This window comes from Callospermophilus lateralis (genome assembly GCF_048772815.1).
Source record: "Callospermophilus lateralis isolate mCalLat2 chromosome 11 unlocalized genomic scaffold, mCalLat2.hap1 SUPER_11_unloc_2, whole genome shotgun sequence".
Taxonomy (NCBI): Eukaryota; Metazoa; Chordata; class Mammalia; order Rodentia; family Sciuridae; genus Callospermophilus; species Callospermophilus lateralis.
In genome coordinates this window covers 461217-476933 of record NW_027510154.1, presented here as the reverse complement: position 1 = coordinate 476933, position 15717 = coordinate 461217, and the positions used below count along the sequence as shown (strand labels likewise).

The 15717-nt window shown below is 44.0% G+C and overlaps 1 pseudogene; it reads left to right on the top strand.

Annotated features, from left to right (window-relative positions):
- Positions 1–11710, top strand: part of LOC143388539 (uncharacterized) — a 200403-nt pseudogene extending 188693 nt beyond the window's left edge.
- Positions 11711–15717: the final 4007 nt, after the last annotated feature.

Sequence of the window (15717 nt, the reverse complement as noted above, 5' to 3'; positions counted from 1 at the left end):
CCTCCCTCCTATTTAATTTTCTGCTCCTGGCATCAGTGATTGCCCAACTCCATTGGGAACCTGGCATCAGTGATTGCCCAACTCCATTGGGAACCTAAATAATGTCAGTAGAAGGCATTTAGATTGAATTATGAGAAGCCTTTCATGGGGAGGGCTGTGAAACAAATCACTAGAGTTAGACCCCAGGACCACACAGAACAAACCATTTATACCTGCACCATCATGGATGAATTTCAGAACATGTTCCTAAAGAAGCCAAATTTAGAAAACTAATACATACCTTCTGGAGAAATGAACCCATGGTTATTGAAGTCAGAAAGTGGTTGCAGAAGGCTGAGAAGGAATGAGGGAACCATCTGTGGTGTTGTTCTGTCAGGATGAGGTTAGCCCTGTGGTTTGCTGAATTTAAGGACCTACCTTGTTTGCTACTTTTTGGCCATTTCCCAGGTCATGATCACTAACTGCTCCTGTCCTGCTCTTTTCTGCACCTCTCTCTAGGTACTTACTGCTTTGCTTTATGTAAAGTTTTGAGGGAAGCCCAGCTTGTTTCTGTATTAGCACTATCCAATGTGACCTTCAGTGACAATAGAAAAGTTCTAGAACTGCACTCTGACATGATAGCCCAGAGCCATGTTAAATATTTGAATGTGATTAGTCAAATGAGGAACTGAGTTTTCAGTTGCATTAATTTTTCATTCTAGTTAATTTTAAATTTAAGCACACATCTAGTTCATTTTAAATTCAATCATACTTTTTAAAAATCAGGGTATGAAGGGGGTTTATGCTTCTCCCTGAGAAGCTGATATTTGAGCAGAAAAAGTTAGCAGAGGCAAGGTAGTAAGCCATGTAGATGTATAGAGACTCCAGAGACAGGGAATATAGCACATGCAAAGGCCCTGAGGTAGGAGCATGCCAGTCATTATTGAGGATCAGGGAAGAGACCAGGATAGCTGAAGCAGAATAAATGAAGGGCATAGTGATAAGACACAAAGGACATCCAGTCAGATTGATTGTGTTTGACTATTCTGTGAAAAACTGGAAAATATATCATCCTATTGTTGTATAACAGGTCATGGGAACTCTTCACCAGCTCACTAGACTGCATATGGGAAAGTGCATAGGTCATGTGTCTTCCATCTTCCAAGAGAAAAGCTGACAGAGGCCCTGGTCTGGCTGACCAAGGTCTCCTGAGCTAGCTTACAACAACAAATACCACACATCAGCACAAGAATCCTCACCCAGATCAGGTTTTTTCAGCTCTCCCCTAATTGCCTTTGAGTTCTAAAATTAGCCTCTGGTTCTCACCACATTCCAGCCTGGGCTGAGAGAACTGGAAAGGATGGATACTGTCAGGCTTCACAGCAGAGCTGGAGAGGACAGGATCCTTGGCTTGGAATATGGCCCTGCCATCATATACCTCTTTGCTTTCTGGGGAGACATGGTCTCTTTTAAAGGTTTAGTTTCCTAATTGAAGCATCAATTACATGCTTCCTAAGCCTTTTCCCCACTTTAATATTTTTTTAATTGGTTGTTCAAAACATTACAAAGATCTTGACATATCATATTTCATACATTAGATTCAAGTGGATTATTAACTCCCATTTTTACCCCAAATACAGATTGCAGTATTTACACATCCACATTTTTACAAAATGCCCTATTAGTAACTGTTGTATTCTGCTACCTTTCCTATCCTCTACTATCCCCCCTCCCCTCCCCTCCCCTCCCCTCCCATCTTCTCTCTCTACCCCATCTACTGTAATTCATTTCCCTCCTTGTTTATTTTCCCCTTCCCCTCACAACCTCTAATATGTAATTTTGTATAACATTGAGGGTCTCCTTCCATTTCCATGCAATTTCCCTTTTCTCTCCCTTTCCCTCCCACCTCATGTCTCTGTTTAATGTTAATCTTTTCTTCCTGCTATTCCTCCCTGCTCTGTTCTTAGTTGCTCTCATTATATCAAAGAAGACATTTGGTATTTATTTTTTAGGGATTGGCTAGCTTCACTAAGCATAATCTGCTCTAGTGCCATCCATTTCCCTGCGAATTCCATGATTTTGTCATTTTTTAGTGCAGAGTAATACTCCATTGTGTATAAATGCCACATTTTTTTTTGTCCATTCATCTATTGAAGGGCATCTAGGTTATTCCACAGTCTAGCTATTGTGAATTGTGCTGCTATGAACATTGTTGTAACAGTGTCCCTATAGCATGCTCTTTTAAGGTCTTCAGGGAATAGTCCAAGAAACGGAATAGCTGGGTCAAATGGTGGTTCCATTTCCAGCTTTCCAAGGAATCTCCATACTGCTTTTCAAATTGGCCCCACCAATTTGCAGTCCCACCAGCAGTGTACAAGAGTACCCTTTTCCCCACAACCTCTCCAGCACTTGTTGTTGTTTGACTTCATAATGGCTGCAATCTTACTGGAGTGAGATGGTATCTTAGGGTGGTTTTGATTTGCATTTCTCTTCTTATGTGATTTTAAGATCGCCCTTTGTTTATGCAGAAGCTATACTCTTCCTTGTTTGGTGGTAGTCAGATTCAGAGTCCCAGAAGTGTGTCTCTGTGACTTATTCTCCAAGGTAAGACAGAATTATTCTTGACATAGACCAAAGATTTTGGGATGTGAAATTTTTTTTACCACTGGGGTCTGTCAGGTTCTTGGTATTCCTTTATGAACAATTTATTCCATCAGAATAGGATGTTGTTTTTCATATGGACCAATGAAGTTGGGAAATTTGAGTCCAAGCTTCATTAGTTCATAGGTGGACTTATCAGTGGCCCCTGTTGCTTGCCATCTGTAAAGCAGAAAGCAGATTGGGAATAGGTGAGGTGGCTACTTCTATGTCCTCATGTTTGGGTTCGGGGGACCATCTTAGAGCATTCGAGGTGTAACTGAATCCTATAAACTGAGGGGGCTCCTAAACAACAGGCATTCTCACAGTTCTGGAGGTGGGGAAGTCCAAGGTCAAGGCTTCAGTGGGTTTGGTGTTTTTGAGGGTCAATTTCCTGGTTCATAAATGGCCATTTTCTTGCTGTGTCCTCACATGGGGAAGGAGACCTTATAAGGAAGGTCTCTAATTGCATTTATCAGGGTTTTATCTGCATGACCTAGTCACCTCTCAGGTACTCTCCCTCCTTGTATCAAATTGCCTTGGGTATTAGGCTTCAACATAGGAAGTCCTTCCTTCCTTTCTTCCTTCCTTCCTTCCTTTCTTCGTTCCTTCGTTCCTTCCTTCCTTCCTTCCTTCCTTCCTTCCTTCCTTCCTTCCAGGTATTAAACCCAGGTCCTTGCATGTGCTAGGCAAGCACTCTACCACTAAGCCATACAGCCCTTTGCAAAATTCAATTTTGAGACAGGGTTTTTACCGAGTTGCCCATGCTGGTCTCAAACTTATGATCCTGCCCCAGTCTCTTGAGTAGTTGGGATTATAGATGTGTGCCACTGAGCCTGGCTTAAGAAATGAATTTTGGGCTTTGACTCTCTAGCAGGGACCTTGGGCTGCTGTTCACAAAGGGCATGGGGAGCTCAGCAGCCCTGTGATGGGCATGGGGAGGGCTATTGCTGTCAAGCCTTGTCTGCCCATGTCTTGACTGGCAGAGAGGGGAGGGAAGGGACATGTTCATACCCAGCTCTTGTCTGGTATCTTGGGATACAAGTGAGGCCTCTCCTTTCCCTGTCCCTAAGAGCTTTTCCTGAGGTAGGTGTGCAACCTTAGAATCCTAACTTCTACTGAGCATTCTCTATCCTCTGAATGCTTATGTCCCCAAATTCATCAGTTGCAATCCTAACCTGCAGCATGATGTCACTAAGAGGTGGGATCTCTGGGAAGTGATTAGGTTGTGAGGGCAGAGCTCTTGTGAGGGGGATAGTGCTCCTTGCCCTTTCTACCACACGGCTAGAACATATGTCTCTGAGAAGAAGATGGGCCCTTATCAGACACTGAATCTGCTGCCCCCTTGGACAGTCCAGTTTCCAGAACCATGAGCGATAAATTTCTGTTGTTGATAATCCACCTAGCTTGTATGTTGTTGTAACAATCGAATGGACAAAGATAAGGATCAAGATGACAGATTACTCTATGAATAAACTTTTCTACATTGGTCTTTACAAAGTATCAGATTTTGTATTATTGATTTTTTTCTATTGTTTACCCATTTTCTGTGTCATTGATTTCTTTTTTCTCCTTCCTTATTTCCTGGGATCAAATCCAGGGTCTTGTTCATGCTAAGCAAATGTCTACCATTGAGCTATACCTTCAGCTCTGTTTCATTGATTTCTGCTCTTATTTTGGGATTTAGTTGACTTTCTTTTAATCCTTTCTTAGAGGGAAAGCTTAGATCATTTATTTGAGGCCTTTGAATATTTTCTTATGAACTATTTAGTATAAACTTCCCTCTAAACCAATTGTTTTTGCTTTGCCCCACTAATTTTAATATGCTGTTTTTTTCTTTTACTTTAGAATATTTTATAACTTTCTAGAAAGTTGGTGCTTCCTTCTTTGAATTATGAGCTTTTAAAAAGTGAGTTGTTTTGTTCTATATTTCTGAATATGGTGCTATTAGGTATATGATTCTGTTGCTAATTTCTAGCTTAATTCCAATATTGTCAGAGAATATACTTCATATAATTTGAATTTTTTCATTGGCTGTGTTCTGTTTTCTGGAACAGAATGTGTTTTCCATTTATTAATATTCCATGTGCTGTTGAAACAAATGTGTATTTTGCTCTGGTAGGGAAGATGGATCCTTTGTCATGTCAAGTTGGTTGACAGTGTTGTTGAAGTCTTCTATATGCTTACTGATTTTCTGTTTATTTACTTCATCAGTTACTCAGAGTGACTCTTTAGAATCTTCATCTCTATCTAGAGGCAAGCATGCTACCACTGATGTGGCTAAGTGGTGAAACAATCAATTTTGAAATTTTTCATTTTCTCTTCAGTTCTATCAGTGAATGCTGCTGTATATATTGTCTTTTTAATAGTAGTAAGATAAACTCACAATATGGATGGCTTGGTCAAAAGGTAGATATACTTGAACTTTTCAGAGAAATTACCAAATTGTTTACCTGATAGATTCAACCATTTTGCACTGACATCAGAGTTGTATGAGAGCCTGTTTTCCATAGTCTTACAATAGTTTTGTTTAGGTAAAAAATGATATCTTATTGTAGTTTTGATTGTTTCATTGCTTTTATAAGTGAGTTTGAACATCTTTCATATGTTCAAAATTCATATTAATTTAAATTGTCTTTTTTTGGGGGGGGTGGGTGGTACTGGGTATTGAACCCATTGGGGGCACTCAACCACTGAGCCATATTCCTAACCCTTGTATTTTATTTAGTGACAGGATCTCATTGAGTTGCCAGTGCCTTGCTTTTGTTCTCCCTGTGCCCAGATGAGCCCCTGATACTGCCTTCGTCAGCGATAGGGTGGGAAAAAGTGAGGATCCTGAGGATTAACGCTGGTGTCTTGTGTCTGGAGCTGTGCTAGGTGCTGTGTGAGCTGGGGAGACCAGCTCACCATGCAGAGTCATGCCTTTCAGGTGTCTGCCCTTCAGGTGTCCTTCCCTGGACTCCAACTAGGGTTGCAACCTAGTTAAATAACCCCTATGTTTCTCATTTCATGGGAAGGACAGAAGCAGACCCAGGAGGTCTGTCACCCACCCAGACGTCATGGCATTAGTGGTATCAAGTTGACCCTAATATACAGTGTCCTATAAGACCTGGGATGAACTGTGCCCTTTCCTACCTGGGGCAGATCCAGAACTTGGGTCAAGTGTTCACCCAAGGGTGATTTTTGTGGTCTGGTGTTTTATAATGTGAAAAAGAAAATGCCTCCCTCTGTTCCAGAGTCCCGCTTTTCTTAAGAAGGAACAGCACAGAGGGACTTGTGAGCCAGTGGAAGAATGAGTGGGCGTGGCCATATGTCTGGGTTTGGATTTTCCAGCCTCTGTTGCAGTCCCTTTATGTCTCTCTGAAGTACATAGTGCTGGTCCAGGTCTTTAGGGCACAGGGCGTGACATCACTGGCATGTTCTAAAGAGCCCTCTGGATGTCTGTGGTGGAGAACAATTGAAGGAGGTGAGATGGAAGCAGGAAAGTCTCTGCAGAGATGAGACCTTGGCCCTGGTAGAGGAAAGTGGTTTAAAATGGGTAGGGCTTGGGAAAAAATGTCCATGGGGGTTTAACAAGAGAGGATACAGAGAGATGAGTGCTGTCCCAGAAGCTGTCCAAGCTATTAACCAGATGGGGCCCCCTGGTTAGCTTGGTGGGAGTAGGTGTCTCTGGCAAAATATGCAGTAGTAATTACAGCCTCTGGCTAATTGTATTGTCTGGGATCTGGGCTTTACTCATTTGTTGATTAGCAGAACTGGAGAGCAATCTTTAATTACCTCCTCTCTGTTCTTCCCTCCCTTTGGGAGGTGGGCAGGGTGGCTGTGGGGAGCCATGGCTATCATTAATGTTGGGTATTCCCTGAAGGATGGGTCTGGAACACATACCCCAGGACTGCTACCCTGTCAGAGCTGAGCCCAGCACTTTCTCTCCAGGGGAAGCAAGTTGGCAAACTGCTTTCCTTGCAGGGAGAGAGGGAGGGTGGCCCTTACCTGTCACCTGGTGGGTGTCTAGATCCTGTGCTGAAGCTGTGTGAACTGGGTCAGACTGACTCTTCCAGGTCCTTTGTGACCCACACATTCTTACACCTGGAAGTGGGTCTTTAAGGAAAGGGGACTGCAAGGTGTGGATGAGGGAGACCATGGTAAGTTCCAGACTAGCTCACTCTGTGTTGTGTGGTCTTGTCTGTTTTTGTTGCTTGATATTTAGTCAATATGCATATGGTGCCTATCAGGACTAGGAGTAAAATGGGTTTGTAGCCAAATCAGATGGATGAAGACTGTGAGTGGGCACCTGGGGGAAAACTCTGAACAAGAGCCCCAGCTTTGGTCCTGTCCATAGGAGCAGTTGTGGCAAGGCAGGAAACCCCTCTGACCTAGGGGCCTCTAGTGACTGTTCTCTTCCAACTCTTAACAAGAGTCTCTGATAATTTTTCAAGCATATGAAAAACTATTAGAATATTCTGCATCAAGTTAATGTGCCTAATTACAGATTCTGATCTTGTTATTAAAGCTTCTAACCAAGATGGTCCCCACCATTGTTTTGTGCCACTCTACATCATTAGCAGAATTCTTTAAAACAGCTCTGAGGGGACAGGGCCAAGCTCAAGTGAGTGACTGCTAGAGCCTGGTGTGCTGCTGTTGGTGAGAGGGCTGGTTCCCAGGCTCTTCCCTTTGGGTGAATGGGAAGCCTCCAAGATTAAGGGATGTGGCAGCAGACATGGAATCTGTCCCCAGTTCCTGTGTGCCTGTCCCAGTGTTCTCCTGCAGGATCCTAAGATGTGAGGCTTTGTAATCACAAAACAGTGGGCCAAACAGAGCAGAGAGCAGCTCCCTCCTAGAAGATGTGGGCAAAGGAGGTGAAATCATCAGCATGAATCAGATACCTGTGGTCACACCCTGGCCCCTGGGCTGTTCTTGATCCTGGTGGGCAGAGCAGGTCTGACTTGGTGGAGCTAAGTGGACATCTAGTGGCCATCTGGGGAACCTCAGGCCTCTGCATCTTTTCTAAGCATCATTGGGGTTCAAATTGTCAGGACCACAGGTGACTGGTCTAGGCAAGGGCTGTCTCCTCTACACAGGGGACAGCAAAGCTACCGTCATCTTCCACACCTTCCCTGATACTTAATTAATGCAGCTAACATTTGCACCTCTGATAAATGCCAGACTGTATTGGAATATAGATAGCAAGTTTGAAGGACAAATTTCCTGTCCTTAAGCTTAGTTTTTAATGAAGAGAGAAAGATGGTAAAAGAAAAATGGCAAAAATAGCAAGTGGTCAAGGATTATGAGAAAATACCAGGCATGGGTGAAGAGGTAAGTAGGCACAGTAGGTAGACAAAGTACTTTAGGGGCTCTGAGTGGCTACCTGGGAAGGAGCCCCAAATATAAGGGGTCTCAGTGAGTTCTAAGACACTGAGGGGACCAGGGTGGCTAGAGTGAAGTGAGAGAGGAGCAGTAGAGGTGGCATGGGACAGGCAGAAGGGAGCTGGTGGTGTCAGCTGTGAAAAGTTTGGGTGAGATTTGAAATAGGTAATGGTTGGCTTTCCTTAGAAAGTTTTAGCTTTGTCCACTTCTCCAAGTGGTTGCTGGCAGGACCATGGTTTATGGGAACTCTGGGCAGGAGGGGAGTGGGTGCAGATGAGTTTGGAGGTGGCAAGAGGTGGGGGAGATTTGAAAATGCACTGGGGAGGTAACAGCAAGACTCACCTGATGGTTGGACTTTAGGTGTGGGATAGGTCAAGAATGGGCTCTTGAATTTCTGTTCTCCTTACCTGGGAAGAGGGTGGCACTGAACACAGAGAAGGTGGTGGTTGGAGGGTGAGATGTTTAGGGGCAAGAATTGAGATGTGTGCATTTTCAGTTTGAGAAGCATGTGTGTCTGTAGCTAAAGGGAAGGGTTGTTAAAAAAAATAGAACTTTTAGAGAACTGGCCTAGGAGATAGGAGGAGAGTTTAGATGGAGGGAGAGTTCAGAGGAAGAGCCCAAGTGACTCCAGTAGGCATGCGGAGGAGGAGCAGAAAAGGAAGCTGAGAAGAAATTGCTGGAGAGGAAGCAGGAAAACCAGGAGATGGAGGCTGAAGAAGTCAGTTTACAGAGGGAGGGGGACTTACCTATCTATGAGGAAATATGGAGCCACGGATGATCTCAGCAAGGGTTTTATGAGCAAAATAGGAGGCACAAAAATGAAACTGGCTTAAGAAGGCAACTTTGAGCAGATTTCATAAAGGGCAATAATTCATGGAGGTTGAGGAGGAGGACATAAATGGGAATCAAGGAAGAGGTTGGGTGGGGGGCATGAATGGGGTTCACCCCAGCTATAGTGACCCAGGTGAATGGGGGTGGGCCTTGCACAGAGAAGCTGCTGTTCCAGGTGAGTGTCGGGCTTCGTGCTGGTGAGATGAGGTATTCTTGTCTAAATCTGTGTGCTCAGCTGAGTCACCAGCTGACGCTTTGAGTGATGGTAAGGTCATTGCATTGTGTCCCAGGCCAGTCCTTGAGAAGCCCTCGCAGGCCTCAGGTTTAGCTGTCTCATTCTCACGAATGGGGAGCAGCTCCTGGAGGTCCGTCCTAGGGGCCCCTGAATAGGACTGACCCAGGCTTTGCACAGATCATCCCTGTCCCCCACCTGCCTCCTCTCTCCTAGGAGTACAGACTGCATGAATGTATTATCTCAATTTTCTAACTTGTAGCCAGAATGAGGGCTTTTGACACATGGCTCTGTTACACAACGGGGTTGGGGGGAGGCTACCCCAGGAAGGAGGTGGAGCTTGGAGCTCCTCTCAGGGATACCATGATGGTAAAACAGGTGAGGACCCTTGTGGTTTATGTCATGGGGAAATTCCAGAAACTGCCCTAAATCATTCCCTTTCTGTGTGGCTTGTGACAACTCATAGGTAAAATGGAAGTGTGATGTTCAAGTTGTAAAAGTTGTGTTTCTTTCCATTCTGGTTTTTATTGACATTTCTTCAGTTATGTCATCAGTTCAAAACTTTGCATTCCTCTTCTGGGATGTTAGTGCAGACGCTGGAGGGAACAGACAGCCTCAGATAGAATCCATCCCTTCCCTTCTTGCTCTAGATAACTTTGGTCTAATTCTTGAACCTCCCTTACTTAGTGATTTCATCAGTAAAGTGCATATATATACCCTCAAATTGACAAAGTTTGTATGTATCTATAACACCCAGATGGGTACCTGGCTCAGCATACACTCAACAGATGTGTGTTTAAGCCAGGATTTGAATGTCTATTGTGTGCCAGGCATTGTCTTGGGCTCTTTGGATTCAACAGGGAACTGAGCTCCTGCTTTTCTCCTGAGGTCTGCATTCTAGTAGGTACCAATGCTGAGCCCCACTCCCCTGCTCACTGTCTCATAGGGGCATAAGTGCTTAGAGATGAAAGCAGGTTAAGGGTGGAGACTGGGGATTGTTATCTCCAGGGAGGTCCCTGGTGACAATTGAGGAGGGACTTGAGCCATGTTGGTGTCCTAGGTGATGAGAAAGCTCTGGGCCACATCCTTTCTGCGTGTACTCCAGGATATTGAGGCAGGCTAGTGGCTAAGACAGATATCTGAGCACCACCATCCAGCATCTCTCCTCCTTTTGCAGGGTTTAACTCCCTCGTGGGTGGTATGATGGGCTTCTCCATTCTTCTGAGTGCGGAGGTGTTCAAGCACAATGCGGCAGTCTGGTACCTGGATGGCAGCATAGGCGTGCTGATCGGCCTCACCATATTTGCCTACGGGGTCAAGTATGTTTTTTCTTTTATATTTGTTTTCCTGGTGGCCAGGAGGAGAGCCACTCTTGCCACCTGCTTCCCTAGCCAGAAAATGATAGATAAGGCTTCTCCTGATCCTGAACTGTCAAGTGGTTGGAAAAGCCCCTACCAGGGATCAGTTCTCCTAGGGGTTGGCACAGGAGGCAAAGATCGCAACAAGAGCATTAAAGTGTTTAAAACCACAAAGGGTCTCCTTTGCTTTTGTCTGATGTCTTTATGGTCCTTCATGACTTGGAAGTAGAGACTTTCTTTCTCTATAATGCTGATGCCCAGGCTAGCATCTTGGGGTGGCTTCCTTACCCATGCAGCCTCCTGCTCTAAATGAGTTGGGAGAGGGCAGGTAGCACCATTGGGCCAGAGGCTGGGCTGTAGATTTAGAGAACCCTTTGTTAAAAGGGATGGTCAGTGCATGCTGAGGAAAAACCCACATGGAGGGCACTCACTGAAGAAGTGGCACACTGGCATGGCCAACTCTGGATCCAGCATTTGTTTCTGAAAGGCACTGTGTTTTAAATGTTAAAACCCTTACCAGCTCCCACTAGGACCTCTATACTCAAAACCAGGAGCAGTTACAAGTGTTGGTGAGGAGCGGGAGGATGGGAACATGAATGGTGAGCCTGCTTTGAAGAGTAATTTGGTAGTTCTTCAAAATGTTAAACATAGAGCTATCACTCGACCCCGAAATTCTGCTCCTTGGGTTGTGCTCTGGAAGACTGAAGCCAAATCCATGCCAGAACTTGTACCCAAAAGTTCATGGCAGTGTTTTTTATTATGGGCACAAGTAGAAACCACCCATTACCTGAAGAATACAGGGGGCTATTATTTATACCTAAAAGGGAATGGAGAACTGGTACACAGTATGACTTAGATGAACTTTAAACATTATACCAAAAGAAAGAAGCCAGATAAAGGTGGCCATATACTATATGATGATTTCTTTGGATTTGCCTACTCTGGATATTTCAGCCCAAAGTGGAGTATTGGTTGCTAATGGGGTGAAGGACTGCTAGTGGGAATGGGTTTCTTTTTGGGATAAAAACATTCTGGAATTAAGATAATGGACATGATTACACGAATTCATGGATATATTAGAAACCACTGACTGGACACCTATGGTACATGAATGACCTCAGAAAATGAGTCTCTTCTGTGCTTCCCCAAATTGCAGTGGGCCCGGTGTTGCGGTGACGGTGTCTGTCTTCCTCTTTGCAGGCTTCTCATCAACATGGTGCCAAGGGTGAGGCAGATGTGTCACTATGAGATGTTTGAGTGAAGGTGGCCCTGGCAACCAGGGAGGGCTGCTCCACATGAAGACCTTCAGGATGACGACAAGTTTCCAAATAGGCAGACTGTGCCAATATTTAACTGAACATCAGTTTCTTTTTTTTGGAAAGTCTTCTTTCATACAGTTTGTCATCACAGGACAAGGTCTGCCCAGTGGGTGCATCTGCCCTGTACCCTCACTCCGCTGCCCCCCATCACACACTTAGGACAATGCCTGCAGGAGGGGACACACTTCCCCATCTCAAGCTGGAACTGACATTTTCTGTTTTCTGGAGTAAAACAGTTCTTGGGGGTAGGAAAAGATCTCTGCTTGGCAGAAAGCCCAACTGTGGTGCTCTAAGCCTGAAACAGATAGCAAGCAGGTCCCTCTCCTCTGGACTGTGTGTGGCCCCAGCCACCTCCTAGTTCTAAGGATTCTTCTCTCCTGGTAGGTTTTAATGGAAGACTGGGCCCTTTAGTCCCTCATCCCCTTACGTAACCAGAACCATCAGTGTATCACTAATTTCTCTCAGTGTGTTTTATTAGTTTCATACTGTTTTACTAATCCTAAATCTAAACAGATTTGTTCTAAAGAAGACCATTCTATTTTTTAAAGTACTTAGTGACATATGTATGAGCATTGCATGGACGAGGTAAATAAGCACATGACCCTTTCTCATACACTCAGAACCTGCACATCCATGTAAAACAGGATCCATTTTTGAGAGATGTGAAACTAGTTTATTTGTAATAAATAATTATATAATCTATCCGTATATGCGTATATCTATATGCTGTGTCAAGTGGTAATGATACATTACAGACTGTGAGAGATGGTTTACTCCTCTGTAAGGAACAAGATGTTCTCCGTTTATGTAACATTAGGTATAGATTCTGTAGACTCCATTCCTTTTACCCTGCAGTGTTCTGTACCTCTCACAGAACTGTCTGCCCAATAAAGATCTTTACCTGTTTTGTACGGCACGGCGAGGCAATCTTTGAGAGTCATCATCATGCGACACCAACAAAATCAGGGCTTGCCATTATGGGCAGGTTTTCCGTTGCAGCTGAAGGATGATATGGGAATGGTTGCTTTTGCTTCTAGTGGGAGAGCAGAGACCTTGAACTGCTGTTTTTGCTTCTACAAGGCATGACCACTGCACATTCAATTTCCTGGACCAGAGCATGGCTGATTCCTGGGTCCTCCACTCCAACCTTCAGTGCCCTGTCTCCCCCTGGGCTGGTTAAAGGAAGGTATGGCTTAAGCACCCCTAATCCATAAACCCTGGAATCAAAATGCTCTGAAATCCACAATACTTCGAGAGCCAATATGATACCACAAGTAGAGAATTTCTTTTGACCCCATGTGCAAAATACAAGTGCACTGAAGGTACTGCACAAAATGACCCTCAGGCTGTGTCTAAGATATACAAGAAACAAGTGAGTTTCATCAGACTTGGGTCCCACCCGGGAGGGGTCTCATTATGTACATGTAAATATCCCACAATCTCAAATCTGAAACACTTGTACCAAACATTTCAGTTAAGGGACACTTAACTGTAGCTTGTTCTGCCAAGTCACACAGCATTCAGATGGGCCTTCTGCGAGATGTTTGCACATAGCACAGAAAAATTCTGTGAGCAAGTGTGATAGATGCAGGATTTAATATTTTTCTTTTCTGTAGATTTTCTCACTGTAGCTAATTGCTAATACACATTGTAGAAGTTTAGGGAAAGTAGATGACGAGGTAGCGATCCCCAAACTGAGGTTCTCTGTATTTCCTTGGCATTTTTTTTTAAGGATTTGTGTAGCCTCTCTGTTGTAGCCAGTCACCAGGCAGTGCCTGGGTTTTAGAGTCCAGGCTAGGTCCAGCTCCTTGATGTGGCCTTGTGCTTCCAAGACATCTGCCTGACCAAGCCCTCAAGGTCCACTGATTCCTGGTTCAAACAATGCTGTTTTTGAAGGGAGAAATGTGGTATAGGTCCAGCAAGTTCTTGCACTTAGGTAGTCTTTTTAGGGCCATTTTACTAGCCCATTTGGAAAGATTTTTAAATGTTTGGTGCAGTGATTGACAGTTGTCTCAAAAAAAAAAAAAAGAAAAAGAAAAGAAAAGTCTAGCAGTTAACTAATTCAGCTCCTTGCTAAGTGAGTACAGGGCAGGAAGAGTGGTCTGACCTGATTGGTAGATATGCTATAAAGGAGAGAATGCTTAGTTCTGAAACGATTCCCTCCACAACTTCTTTTCTATCAGCCTTTTTGAGTTTGTAAACTGTGAGATGCAGCTGGACAGCATGCATCTGTGGCTGACCCTGTACCCAGCCAGCTCTCACAAACACCACTCCCACCTGTCACACAAGAAAAGTTTATTGAAAAATAAAGTTCTCCCTAGTTTCCTCTAAAACAGTGGAAAACAAAGCAGAGCTCTCTATGCCAGTACAGTAACATTTGGACAGTGACACCTTATTTGCAGAATCCTGCACGACTTAACCCCAGAAGTGAATAGTAGAAAACAGTTGTACCAGGATTTGTTTGAAGACACAGATGCTAATGACCATTAGCTAACAACATCAAGGTTGTGACAGCAACTACAGTAGAAGGGATACACCATCTCCTTTGGCATCAATTGTTATGCTATGGTCCTGTTAATACTTGGGCAGGACAGTGAGCAAGATGCATCTCACGTTTGTACCATCTCAGCTTTGGCAGACACGACAGATGAAAGGTTCCTGACCCACCACTGCATCTGAGTGCCCACTACCACTCTCCCCCTCCCATCGATCCTCCATAGTCAATGACCCTGCCTGCGAAATGGGCACATGCCTTTCCTGCTGTGGGGGTCAGGGAAGGGGTGAGGGACAGTCTTAAGGCGTGGCAGAATCTTGGTTAGATAGTGAGGCTTTGAAGGAGGTAAATTCCAATCATCGCAACCATAGAACTGTAAGACTGCCGATCAGTTGAAGAGAAACCAAAGGAATTTGAAAAAGATACCAAACTCCAGAAAATTCCCCCATATTCCATAATCACAATCTATCCAGAGTTGAGTCGACATGGACAGACAGGAGATAAAACCTTACAATTCACCAGGGAAGCAAGAGGCTAAATCCACTCCCCAGCCCCCAAACAAACAGAAAACTGATATTTAAGTGAGTTGGGAAAACATCATTAAACCAAGAGTAGCCTCTGGGGGAATGTTCTGTAAAGGGCCAAAATCTGTGCCCTGGGCATCAGGTGGCTTTCCCTGGGAGGTGGGCTTTCTCTGGGACCAGGCCCTGGAATTAACCTTTATTTGGTGGAAATATGGGGTAACCAGCCTGTTAAGAGCCACCCTGACCAGCAGGGGGCAGCAAAGGGATTTTCTGGGGAATGTATAAATTTCATTGGTCATTCTTTCCTCTTAAATGACCCAGGAAAGTCTCCATTATTGCATTGCAGAGGCATAGGATTAACTTTAATTCAAAGTGTACAATCTATCTGAGATCTCCTTTAAATTTCCAACTCAAAAAGTTCTTCAAAGAAAGCCCTGGAATGTTCCAGAAGACATCAGTGGGGTGAGGTCCAGTATGTGGCCAAAGGTCACTTTCACCTTTTTCAATCCCAGTTAATAAAGTCTTGCAGCCTTGTTTCATTGGGAGCTGAAGTCTGGCATATTTTCAAATCAGTGCATTCAGGAATACAGTATGATTACAACTATCAGGGTAGGCACAGAACTTGGACAATCTAAACCAGTAATTCCTACAATACTTGGTCAACTTGGAATAATATTTTTATGTAGGTGTTATTTTGAATCAACAGATAGGGAGTGAGCTCTTTATTTCTCAGGCTTTATGAATTGCTAATAACAATATTTTAACATTTACTAGGGCTTACTAGGTGCCAGACACTGTGCTAAAACACTGAATCCTCACAAAACCCTAAGTGCTAAGAAAGCTAGGGTAACTTTTTTCTGCATCCAGGACTATACAGCTAATTTGGTCTTTTGCTATATGTAAAAACTTGGTGTTCCATTTTTTGTTGAAGCCAACAAGAATGAAAGGAACTCACCCTCAGCTTTACAGAACTGTCAGC